The sequence below is a fragment of the Stenella coeruleoalba genome (genome assembly GCF_951394435.1).
Source record: "Stenella coeruleoalba genome assembly, chromosome: 11".
Classification (NCBI taxonomy): Eukaryota; Metazoa; Chordata; class Mammalia; order Artiodactyla; family Delphinidae; genus Stenella; species Stenella coeruleoalba.
The window spans coordinates 22,883,663-22,896,420 of NC_137157.1; the positions used below are offsets into that span (position 1 = coordinate 22,883,663).

Here is a 12,758-nt window from a genome sequence, read left to right on the forward strand (position 1 = left end):
AAGCGCGGCGGTGATTGGCGGGACGCCTCGCGCGGGTTCCATTAGCCGCGGCGCTCTGGTAGAGGTGGTGGAAACGCAGTTTAAAAGCCGCTTGGGCGGGAGCTCCGTCGCGCGGCTCGTTTCTGTTTCCCATTTCCCCATCCTTCCTCTTAGGATGGCGATAAGAGGCAAGTCGTACTGCTTTTTGTGCGCCGTTTCCTCTCCCTGCCCCTCTGGCGAAGCGGCTTTCTCTCCGGGGTCGGTCGCCGGCGAATGGGCCGGATTTCACGGCAGCTGCGAGGACCCGGGTCTGGGCCTTTCTCAATCCCGGGACACTGGTTCACCGAAGAATAGCCGCAGCCTTTCCTCTCCAAAAGCTAGCCCTGAAGGGAAAGAAAAGGAGTGAGGCGTTCATGTGGACGCTCATCTTCCTCGATTTGATTTACTTGGGGGAGGCAAGGGGAAAGCGGGCAGTTAAATCTCCGTCTCTGCTTGCGAACGCTTCTTTTGTTCCCGAAATTCGGAAAAAGCCAGACCTTGACTGCGCGGCACTTTGAACTACCCTTGAATTTGTGACGAAATTTTATTGTCAAATATTGCACTTGCCTCTTACCCTAAAGAAGGTTGGGGCCTTTCTAAATTATTTAATTTAGTTATTTGGGGCTCAATTGCATTTTGTTCAGAGCCGTCTCTGGGTTGGATCCCTCCACCCGTAAGTATCTTACCCGTAACTTAAACCTAATGCTTCATAATACAACGAAATGAAATGATTTAGGAATTCCTTAATGGATAACTTACAACTGAGACAGGTGCATTGTAGATTTTACTCTTAGGGGAAGCCTAGTGACTAATAATTAGGCCGGAAACCCTAATCAAACCCCTATTACGGATCCGAGTTAAAACTTGGTGGAGTCTCAGAAATTTTACAATAAAAATGTCTTTCTGAAAACAAATACCATTAACGACAAACGTTTAAATACCTTTCGAATTTATATGTTTCAAGATATTTTCTTCCAAGAAAAGAAAGAACCTGACCTTGGATTTAGGGTGTCTTAATCATTTCCCCAGATTCTGACCTCCAAACTATGTTTTATAAGCTACTTTAAAAAAAAAGTTTATCTGATTTCTGCATGGTTGTTTAAGTTCCAGTAAATTTACTGGAAATACTAAAAATGTTTCCTATGAATTAAGCCATTTTATTTTTAGAAATTGAGGAGACATTTCTTTTTACGATAGTCTATTTTCCTAGAGGCAATTTTACTAATTATTTTCTAAAAATATCAGTATTTACATATATTTGAGCAATAGTATTCAGACCAGAAATGCAAAATAAAAATTGTATTTTAATTAGCCAGTTGTTTCGTAGGTCTTTAGGTTGCTGTGTAAGAGTTACCTTAACCATTACCTATCCACCCCCAGCTTCACTAGGTACAGAGGCAACGGTTTCATCTTCAGACGGTGAACTGAGCTGACAGGCGAACGACCATAATTTCGCAGTGACTGGTAACCCCATAAATGTAGTCAGTGAGTGTGGGATGGTCCCAGGCAGTGTGCCTGGCACAGTTCAGTTATTTCTTCCAGTATAGTCTCAAATTAGCCAGTTGTTTCGTAGGTCTTTAGGTTGCTGTGTAAGAGTTACCTTAACCATTACCTATCCACCCCCAGCTTCACTAGGTACAGAGGCAACGGTTTCATCTTCAGACGGTGAACTGAGCTGACCGGCGAACGACCATAATTTCACAGTGACTGGTAACCCCATAAATGTAGTCAGTGAGTGTGGGATGGTCCCAGGCAGTGTGCCTGGCACAGTTCAGTTATTTCTTCCAGTATAGTCTCAAATTACGCGCAAGGCAAACGTCCTGAGCAGAATATCTGCAAGGCCACAGTTAACGGATTTATTCTATCCTATTTGAATTAGCAAGGTATCCTGTTAAATCGTTACCTTGCTAGTTGAAGGGGTTGACTTGACTGTACTAACAGTTTTTAAGAGGTAGGTTTTGCCGCTCTAACTGAAAAGGGTCAGAGTTACCAGGGCTTAGTATTTGATCTGACGAGGGTGGAGTACATAAGGATCTCCAGCCTCTGATAGCTGCCCTATGGTCTGAGGATACCTGGGCAGCTAGGTTCCTGAAGTGGATCTTCAGAGGAGGAGGAGGCATCGCTGACACTTTGAAAATAATAATCTACGTAAATTTGATGCCAGTAGAGTACAATGCTGGAATCACAGAGCCACCTGGAGGGACATCTGAGGGTGCTGCACTGGAACTCTGCTTTTTTCATAGGGCCATTGTACCAGAAATTTTCCAGGCAATTTAATCCTACCTTTTACCACAAGAAAAAAAAAAAAAAAAAATCACCTGTTGAGTCTGAAAGTTGTTATATTTTATTTTTATTTCTGATTGAGTTATAATAAACACATCAATACAATATTAGTTTCAAGTGTACAACAGTGATTCTATATTTTTATGCTTTATGAAATGATCACCATACAAAGTTGTTAAAATATTTTTGACCATTCCCTTATGTGTACATTACATTCCCATGATTTATTTATCGTTTTTTGTTTTTTGTTTTTTTTTTGCGGTACGCGGGCCTCACTATTGTGGCTTCTCCCGTTGCGGAGCACAGGCTCCAGACGCGCAGGCTGCGGACGCGCAGGCTCGGCGGCCATGGCTCACGGGCCCAGCCGCTCCGCGGCATGTGGGATTTTCCCGGACCGGGCCACGAACCCGTGTCCCCTGCATTGGCAGGCAGACTTTCAACCACTGCGCTACCAGGGAAGCCCTCCCATGACTTATTTATCTTATAATTGGAAGTTTGTACCTCATAATCCCCTTCCCCTATGGCAACCACCAGTTTGTTCACTGTATCTGAGAGTCTGTTTCTGTTTTGTTTGTCCATCTGTTTTGTTTTTCAGATTCCACGTATGAGTGAAATCATACAGTATTTTTCTCTGTCTGACTTATTTCACTTAGCCTAATACCCCCCAGGTACATCCATGTTGCTGCAAATGGCAAGATTTCATTTTTTTTATGGCTGAGTAATATTCCTGTGTGTGTGTGTGTGTGTGTGTGTGTGTGTGTGTCTATGTCTATCAATGTATATCACATTTTCTTTATCCATTCACCTATGGAGGGACACTTAGTTTGCTTCCATATCTTCGATGTTGTAAACGATGCTGCAATAAACGTAGGGGTACATATATCTTTTTGAATTAGTATTTTTGTTTTCTTCGTATAAATACCTAGAAGTGGAATTGCTAGATCATATGGTACTCCTATTTTTAATTTTTTGAGGAAACTTCATACTGTTTTCCATAGTGGCTGTACCAATTTACATTCTCATAAATAGTGTACCAGAATTCCCTTTTCTCCACATCCTTGCCAATACTTGTCTTTTTGATAATAGCCCTTTTGACAGGTGTGAGATGGTATCTTGCTGTGGTTTCGATTTGCATTTCCCTAATGATTAGTGATGTTGAGCACCTTTTCAGTGTGTGGTGGCCATCTGTATGTCTTCTGAAAGTTCTTTTAAATATACATAGTACTGTACGCTACAGGCCAACATTAAAGATAACATAATTCACAACTGCATTCTAGATGCCTGAAATCAATGTTCCCTGAGTAAAAACATTCTCATTCCCTCTCATTAATTCTCTCTCCTTTTCTTATCCCTGGACACTATCAAAAGGAGGTTACTTGCAGATTCTACATTTCTCAGGAGACATGGTTGATGTCATAGCTATCAGACAGTGAGATTGACTTTCTACATCATCCACAAAGCCATGAGTTACCAAATTCAGACTTGGAATTATCCTAGATGCATCCGGGTATATCCCCAGCACCACTATTTTTAGTGATGAAGGTAATTTTGATTTTAACTCTGCTGTAGAGCTCCGAAGTAGAGGGTTTTTTTTTTTTTTTCCATACTCTTATGTACCTTAAGGCCGAGAGGTTGGGCTACAGAGTTTGGGTGGCCTCTTTGTTCCTGGTTACCACTTCCAAACGATTTCTCCTCTTTCCTCCTTCAAAAATATTTGAAGTTCATATCATCATAAATCACACCTCATCCTCTTAACTGCTATCATTTCTCAACCCTTGGCCAATCTCCCTCAGAAATTAGACCATTGCTCCATGCTCTAAGTTTTCCTCACCATCCCTTTTGTCTACGTTCTTTGTGAATTCAACATTCTAACAGACGGCCCATGTAACACTGACATTGGGCCTCTTAGGTCTTTGACCTCTTCATCTCCAATAACCTGTTCCTCTATTCCATCTCATCCATCCACTCCAGTGGTAAGACTCTGAACCCTGTCATCAATAGCTGTTTTACCTTCTAAATCTCAAATTCAAGCATCCCAATTGTCAATCACTAGCCTCTTTTCCTCAGCTCATTTATCGTATTCTCACTGACCAGCAATTCATTAACCCCAACACTTTAAAGAAAAACCTATTATCCTGCTCCTGCCATCATATAATCATTCCAACTCAACTGAAGTAGATTCCCTGATCAATCCATATAATCACTCTTTTGCAAACATTTTCAACTCTCTTACTCCAATGTCTCTATCTTTCTTGCTTGGAAGAGCCTCAACCTTGCTGGGACTGAACCTTGCTGGAACAAACTTTCTCACTGCTTGCGCCCAAGTAGCAAAGATTGCTGGAGAAAAATCATACAACAACTGGTTTTAATTCATGACCTCAGACCTCACAGGAGCACTCGACACTGGCTGACAAAGCTCTTCATTCTCTGGATTAACCATTCATATCTTCACTTCTCAAATTGCTCACATCCCTTCCCCGTACCTCTCCCCATTTTCAGCTGGTAACCTTGCTTCATACTTGAGAAAATAGAAACCATCTGTAGGAATACCTCAACTTCAGACGGTCAAATCTGCACTCATTTTCTCTTGCATCTTTCTTGCTTAAATTGAAGTGGTGTCCTTCTATCAGAGTGAATTCCACCAGTTGTACTCTGGATCTCACCCTTCTGTCCTCAAGGACTTGATTCTTTCAGTCATCTCCTGTGAAATTTCTGAATTAAAAAAAAAAAGATGACGTTTTATTTTGTGTTACAGTCATCCAATATAACAAATATTTTAATTATCTTTTATGTTGAAACAGGTATTAGAGATTTTTTTTAAAAAATCTTTAAAATGTTACAGCTCGGGGGCTTCCCTGGTGGCACAGTGGTTGAGAGTCCGCCTGCCAATGCAGGGAACACAGGTTCGTGCCCCGGTCCGGGAAGATCCCGCATGCTGCGAAGCGGCTGGGCCCGTGAGCCGTGGCCGCTGAGCCTGCGCGTCTGGAGCCCGTGCTCTGCAACGGGAGAGGCCACAACAGTAAGAGGCCCGCGTATCGCAAAAAAAAAAAAAAAAAAAAAAAATATGTTACAGCTCTGGTACCCAAAACTTTGGGAAACAGTGGAAGGATATTTCTATGTGAAACCACAGATTTTTTTTTTTTAATGATGCTATTACTTTGTCAGAAAACTCTTCCAAAACTTTTTTTTTTTTTCCTAAAACACTTGATAACTGCCTTCATTTCCCTTTTTGGAGTTCTTAATGTTATTAACATGCAGGTGACTTTTTTATTTTTCATATCCTGTTTTGTATAGGACTTGGTTGTGGATTTAAGGATGTCACCTCAAACAGCAGTTGATGAAATACTACATGGTCATGAAAATCATGTTCTTGACATTTATTTAAGAATATGAGAGAATGTTTACAACACAGCAGTAAGTAAAATACAAATAGAAAAAGAGACCCATGTTAGAGTAAGATCTCAGTTCTATAAAGAACTGAAATGTGTATGGATATGTGTATATTTAAATGGACTACATGAATATAGACCAGAATGTTTGTAGTAGTTTCCTCTAGGTGATGGGGACAGGTGTTTTTTCCTTTCTTCCCTATGTTTTTCTGTATTTCCCAAGATTTCTACAATGAACACATACAATTTTATAATCATAACTACTTTGAATTAGTGTGAGAAACTGAGGAATCACTTGGCTTATCAGAATTCAGAATCTGTTTTTCAGTTTTCATTTCCAAAGTCTCCATTTTATCAGTTTATCCAGAGTACATCAGTCTTAGGTAAATGATTAAAAATAATTCAAAAGAGAAAGCTTATTAAATAGGTGAGATAAATGCTCAGTGCTTCTGTACTAGTGGATAAATCCACTTGTATGAATAAAAGATACATGGAAACTTTTTAGTGAAATAGAACAAAATCACAGAGCTATTAAGTGTCAGGATTTGGGAATTCAAATATGAATTTGTGTATTCCAGAGCCTCTTTCCTTATATCATTACTATACAATGATTATAGAGGTTTGAGTTAAAATGAAGTGTTGGATTTTGGGTCATTTCAAAGTTACAGCAAGTTAGCAAATGGGTCATTCTGAGAAACTACAAATGTCCAGCCTTGGGAAAGAAGCTGGAACCTGTGAAGTGACAATTTTAGAGCTATAGCACTATTAATAATGACATATATATATTGCTTTACTCCCCTGCTACCTCAAAATGTGGCTGTATTTGGAGATGAGGCCTTTTAAGAGGTGATTAAGCTAAAATGAAGCCATTAGAATGGGTCCTAATACGATCTGACTGGTGTCCTTGTAAGAGGAAACTTGGACACACAGAGAGACACTAGGGAAGTGTGCGTACATTGGAAAGACCATGTGAGAACACAACAAGGTGGCCATCTATGAGGCAAGGACAGGCCTTAGAAGAAACCAACCATGCTGTCACCTTGATCTTGGACTTCTAGCCTTCAGAACGGTCAGAAAATTTCTGTTGTTTAAGCTACCCAGTCTGTGGTATTTTGCTATGGCGGCCCTAGCAAGGTAATACATATAAACCTCTACTTTTATAGTTGAAGAAGTCAGATCACAGGGTGACCTTGACTCATAGAAGGCATTTATGTATGTCCATTGGATGAATAAATGCCTTAAAGTCACAAAGAAACTTTCATTATTTTTCTTTTTTTTTTTTTTTTCATTATTTTTCAAGATCTTCCTTTATGAGGACTTTTTGAACTACCCAAAGCGGAGTTAATGTCCCTATTTTAAGCACCCTCACACCACTCTGTTCATGCTACTCTCATGGCACTCACCCCAACATATTACGGTGTTTGGTTACTTAATGTATCTTTTTCCTGCTGCTCAAAAAAACCCCCACTTTCACTCTGTATCCTTTTCCTCAGTGTTTATCACAGTATCAGTGGTCCATAAATATCTTTTGAAATGAGTGACCACCAAAAAAGAAAGGGAAGAACAAACTACACAGAATAAAAACACTATTTCCAATGCTATATTAGGTTGAAACATAAGAAATTAATATTTGCTATTTTCAAAATACTGAGCAGGAAAACTTGGTGACTTCCACAGAACATATCCAATAATAAAAAAAATTAATTTCTCCTAGTCTTGCTATTCATTTTTTGTACAACAGACATTTGACACATGCCTGTTACGGCACTATTCACTACTAAGAGTACTGGAGCTTACAAAGGTGAATGAGTAAACTTTGCTCCCTGCTATGAGAGATTAATAGTTGAAAGTGGTACCTGATTTGTCACCACTCGCATTAATTGGTGAAAATATAAAAGATGCATTGGTATCACTTAGGTCCAATGGATTCTAGCAAGTTTTTTCAACAGTTTCCACCTTTATTATAAAACATTTAGTAAAGAGTGGGATCTGGGGTCAGTCACAAGTTCAGAGTCTCGGGTGGGTAGCTATTCTTCTGTGTGCCACAGTTTCATCCGTAAGCGTGTACAATGTGCACACATTGCAGGGTTGTCTACAGTGCCTGGCACATGGGCTGAAGCATGTAAACTATTACACAAAGTTAGAAACTGTACCCTGTTGGACTTGCTTTCCGAAGGCAAACGGGTCTAAAATTGTTTTTGGAAAAACAGCTTGTACGGTATATGTATCGTATGTTTCCTGTTAAGGACCACCATGGGCTGATATGCCCACGAATGCACGACAGTAATAGCCCACATCTCTATGCATTATGCACTTTGAATGACAGAGAACTCACAAGGCCAAACAGTAAAAAAAAAAAAAAACAAAAAAAAACCAGCCTTAACGTTTCACGATATATAGTGATTCTTGTCTTTTTGTAGACTAAAGATTACTGGGATAACATTTGAATGAGGAAGATTTAATCCTAAAATCAAAGGCATTTTCAAAAAATGGCGGGAACACATCTAGCTTTATAGAAACCAGTGGGCCTAAAAATAAAAACCATGACCCCGACGTGATTCGAACACGCAGCCTTCTGATCTGGAGTCAGACGCGCTACCGTTGCGCCACGAGGTCCTGCTGGGCTGTGGCTCACGCAATTTCTTAGAACTCCGGTAACATGGCGTCTCTTCCGGGCACGCCTCGCCTTGTCTTCCATTCTCTCCCTGCCCCTCCATCCAGTTTAGGTCGGACTGGAGACTGATTCTTTTAGTGCCAAGATTTTCCTCACAGCTATCCCTCTACCTAGGCAAGGATGGAACTAGCAGAGGCGGGAGAATGGAGTTTCCCTTTTAGTCGAGTCTCCAGGGTCAAAGGACACCGGTCCTTCCCCTTCTTCTGCAAGCGATTTCCGTTCTAACCTGCCCGGCTAGGGGCGGAGACTCGGCCCTCATCTTCCCCACCCCCTCCCCGTTCAGTGGGCTGAGTTCGTGACCTCCGTTTGGAATTTGGCGGGGGCGCTACTGCGCATGCGTAGGCCTTCGCCAGCTAGCGTCAGCTACCGGCTGGGAGCGCGCAGTGGGTTTTTAAAGAACGTTTTCGTCTTTCTTAACCCTTCTGACAACAGTGTAAAGCGTTTACTCTCGGAGTTGGCTTTTATCTCACGGTGAGCATTAAGCTTAAAAGTTACCACTTTGAAAAGACGCACTTATAAAAAATATCCGCATGTTGTGTTTGTCAGCCATGCTGGGCAGTTGAATTACGCAGAAAATAGTAGTAGTGGTTAGTAAAAGTAATCTCTTCTCCCCGTCGGGGAATTGAACCCCGGTCTCCCGCGTGACAGGCGGGGATACTAACCACTATACTAACGAGGAGCTGTTCGTTCCCTTTCTCTCAAGTACTACTTCAAGGTAAGGAGAGATTTTTTTCCCTCCTACCACTCACCTGCGAGTGTGAAAATAGCCTGTTGCTCCTCACATTATACATTCTGGGCGCCTTGGACTCTTTTCGTCCCTGAAAATAGTAAATGGTTTAGAATAAATGAAACAAAATGCGCTTCCAGTTTTAGTGATGGTGAACTGTTGAACATAGTTTGCCAGGACTTTTCATGCTTTCCAGATGATTTAGGTTTCTGGCGGGAGATTTTTGTTTTAAGTGACCAAGAATACCGAGTTGACACAGGGTTTTTTTTTTTTTTAATTTTAATTTTATTAGAGTATGGTTGATTTAGAATGTTGTGTTAGGAAGCAGAGTTTTACCTTCACAAATTTATATATTTTTTCTTTAGTCAAAGTTCAAGGGTATCATATGGTTGCCAGATGTCAGGGGCAGTCGGAGTTGCCCCACAGTCTAGTGCGTCTTCAAACTATTTGTAAGCTTTTCAGACACAAAAGGGCTCACGCAGGCCAAATGAAATTTTATTAGCTGATATTTCCTGTATTTAGGTCTTTTTCCTGAGGCGTCTACAGTTTACTCGGAAATGACAAACACTTAAATGGTTAAATAATAATACATTTAAATAATTCAAAACAAGGATGTGCCATTGATTAAACATAGGGTTAGGAAAGTACATTAATATAATAATTTATATTATCCTGAGCCTTTTCATAAACAGGATCAAGCCTGTTCCCAGGGGGACCAAGAGGGCCTCACTTACAAAATTCTAAGGTTAACTCTAAATAAGTGAATTTATAGAGTCACAAACTGACATGATTAAATGTCTTTATTATAGAACTTAAACTTACGTGTCTTAAGAAATCCATTCCTTGTACTAGGAATTAGTATTTTTATAGATCATAGGTTACATGGTGTTTTCCATCTGATGAAAGTGATTTTGGATTTAAATGCAGACATTAAAAAATGGCAATTTCTTTTTTTTATAACATCTTTATTGGAGTATAATTGCTTTACAACTGTGTGTTAGTTTCTGCTGTATAACAAAGTGAATCAGCTATACATATACATATATCCCCATATCCCCTCCCTCTTGCGTCTCCCTCCCACCCTCCCTATCCCACCCCTCTAGGTGGTCACAAAGCACTGAGCTGATCTCCCTGTGCTATGTGGCTGTTTCCCACTAGCTATCTATTTTACATTTGGTAGTGTATATATGTCCATGCCACCCTCTCACTTCATCCCAGCTTGCCCTTCCCCCTCCCCATGTCCTCAAGTCTATTCTCTATGTCTGTGTCTTTATTCCCACCCTGCCCCTAGGTTCTTCATTTTTTTTTTTTTTTAGATTCCATATATATGTGTTAGCATACGGTATTTGTTTTTCTCTTTCTGACTTACTTCACTCTGTATGACAGTCTCCAGGTCCATCCACCTCACTACAAATAACTCAGTTTCAATTTTTTTATGGCTGAGTAATATTCCATTGTATATATGTGCCACATCTTCTTTATCCATTCATCTGTCGATGGACACTTAGGTTGCTTCCATGTCCTGGCTGTTGTAAATAGAGCTGCGATGAACATTGTGGTACATGACTCTTTTTTTTTTTTTATGACTCTTTTTGAATTATGGTTTTCTCAGGGTATATGCCCAGTAGTGGAATTGCTGGGTCATATGGTAGTTCTATTTGTAGTTTTTTAAGGAACCTCCATACTGTTCTCCATAGTGGCTGTATCAGCTTACATTCCCATCAACAGTGCAAGAGTGTTCTCTTTTCTCCACACCCCCTCCAGCATTTATAGTTTCTAGATGTTTTGATGATGGTCATTCTGACTGGTGTGAGGTGATACCTCATTGTAGTTCTGATTTGCATTTCTCTAATGATTAGTGATGTTGAGCATCCTTTCATGTGTTTGTTGGCAATCTGTATATCTTCTTTGGAGAAATGTCTATTTAGGTCTTCTGCCCACTTTTGGATTGGGTTGTTTTTTTGATATTGAGCTGCATAAGCTGCTTGTATATTTTGGAGATTAATCCTTTGTCAGTTGCTTTGTTTGCAAATATTTTCTCCTATCCTGAGGGTTGTCTTTTCATCTTGTTTATGGTTTCCTTTGCTGTGCAAAAGCTTTTAAGTTTCATTAGGTCCCATTTGTTTATTTTTGTTTTTATTTCCATTTCTCTAGGAGGTGGGTCAAAAAGGATCTTGTTGTGATTTATGTCATAGAGTGTTCTGCCTGTGTTTTCCTCTAAGAGTTCTATAGTGTCTGGCCTTACATTTAGGTCTTTAATCCATCTTGAGTTTAAAAAAATGGCGATTTCTGAGGCCTGTTTTGGCACATTTATTTTTTTCACTCTTAAATACACCCAAAGCCTCAATAAAACTCTGTCCCTGGGCCTCCTTCTACTTCTGACCCTCCATTAACTCTCGTAAAGTCCAAAGGGCCCTGCGATAACTATGCTGATGTCCTTTTCTGGGTAGGATTGAAGAGACTTCCCTCTGGTCTCTCAGTTGGAGAGGCTTCAGGGCAGTGGGAAGCCAGGTCTTCTGAACTGTTTGCACAAGGTTCCACACTGTGGGAGAACAGGCTTAATCTTTGTCTCTTCAGAAGAGACACCATCCTCTCCACCTAAGCTCTGTAAAGCTATGCCAGTGGCTCTACATGTGTTGTTACTGCTCCTCTTTTATCCCCCCTAGGGATGGGAAGAAGCAGCCTGAGTCAGCAGAGATTATGGAGCAGGGAACACAACACCTGCTGTCCATCTTCCTAAAATGGAAGGAAAGGAGAGGGTAACTAACCTGAACAGGATAAGGCAGCTCAGAGATTCCTCACTGTCAGCACTGGGAGAAAGTAAAGGTTACAATCGGACTGGCAGTACAGAGGGCATAGAACTCTCCTTGGAGGTAAACAGCACGATGGCAATTGATGTGATTGAAAGTTTCAAATCTTGCTTTACCTAAGTAACTGTAGAGCTTATCACAGCTTGCAAAAGCATTCACATTCATTTTCTCTTCCCAACAGCCCTGGGAGGTTAACAGGGCACGTGTTTTATCCCTGTACGGGAATCTTGTGTAGTTATACAGGTAGGAAGTGGTGAGAGGCCAGGAATCACCCAAGCCTTGACTGCAAATCTTGTGCAGTTTTCACCCTAATGCACAGTTCCACATACATGTATATTAACAAAGAAATATGAGTTATGGAGAGAAAAAGTTTTATCACTTTGTATGTGTCACACTTGTTCCTGTACTAATATTTATTAACCTCTAATTACTTAGCAGACACTGTAGTTATTTATTCACTGTTGAACCTACAATATGCCAAACATTGCTTTAGATGCATGAGGAGGTTTCAGTTAATAAATTCTGTTCTTGTGGAGCTTATTTCCTAACAGAAGGAGGACAGACCATAAATAATGATGATCATAGATAAATAAGTTAGATGGTGACAAGAGTGGAAATAGAAGAAAATAGCACGGTAAGTGGGTTTGGAGAGTGGCAAGTTAAGTAAACAGAATGTGGTCAAAGTAGGCTTCATTTTTTTTTAAATTTATTTTTTTAACTTATTTATTTGTGGCTGTGTTGGGCCTTCGTTGCTGCACGCAGTCTTTCTCTAGTTGCAGAGAGCAGGGGCTACTCTTCGTTGTGGTGCGCCTGCTTCAGTAGTTGTGGCGCACGGGCTTAGTTGCTCTGCAGCATGT

The 12,758-nt window shown here is 40.5% G+C and overlaps 1 long non-coding RNA gene across 9 annotated transcripts in view; it reads left to right on the forward strand.

The window, feature by feature from the left end:
- The first annotated feature begins 8,702 nt into the window (after nucleotides 1–8,702).
- LOC307193759 overlaps nucleotides 8,703–12,758 on the forward strand; it is a 681,048-nt gene continuing 676,992 nt past the window's right edge. For all 9 annotated transcript variants that reach the window (XR_013830398.1, XR_013830399.1, XR_013830400.1 and 6 more), the window contains exon 1: nucleotides 8,703–8,835. This is a non-coding gene — a long non-coding RNA (uncharacterized lncRNA). The remainder of the gene's footprint in view (nucleotides 8,836–12,758) is intronic.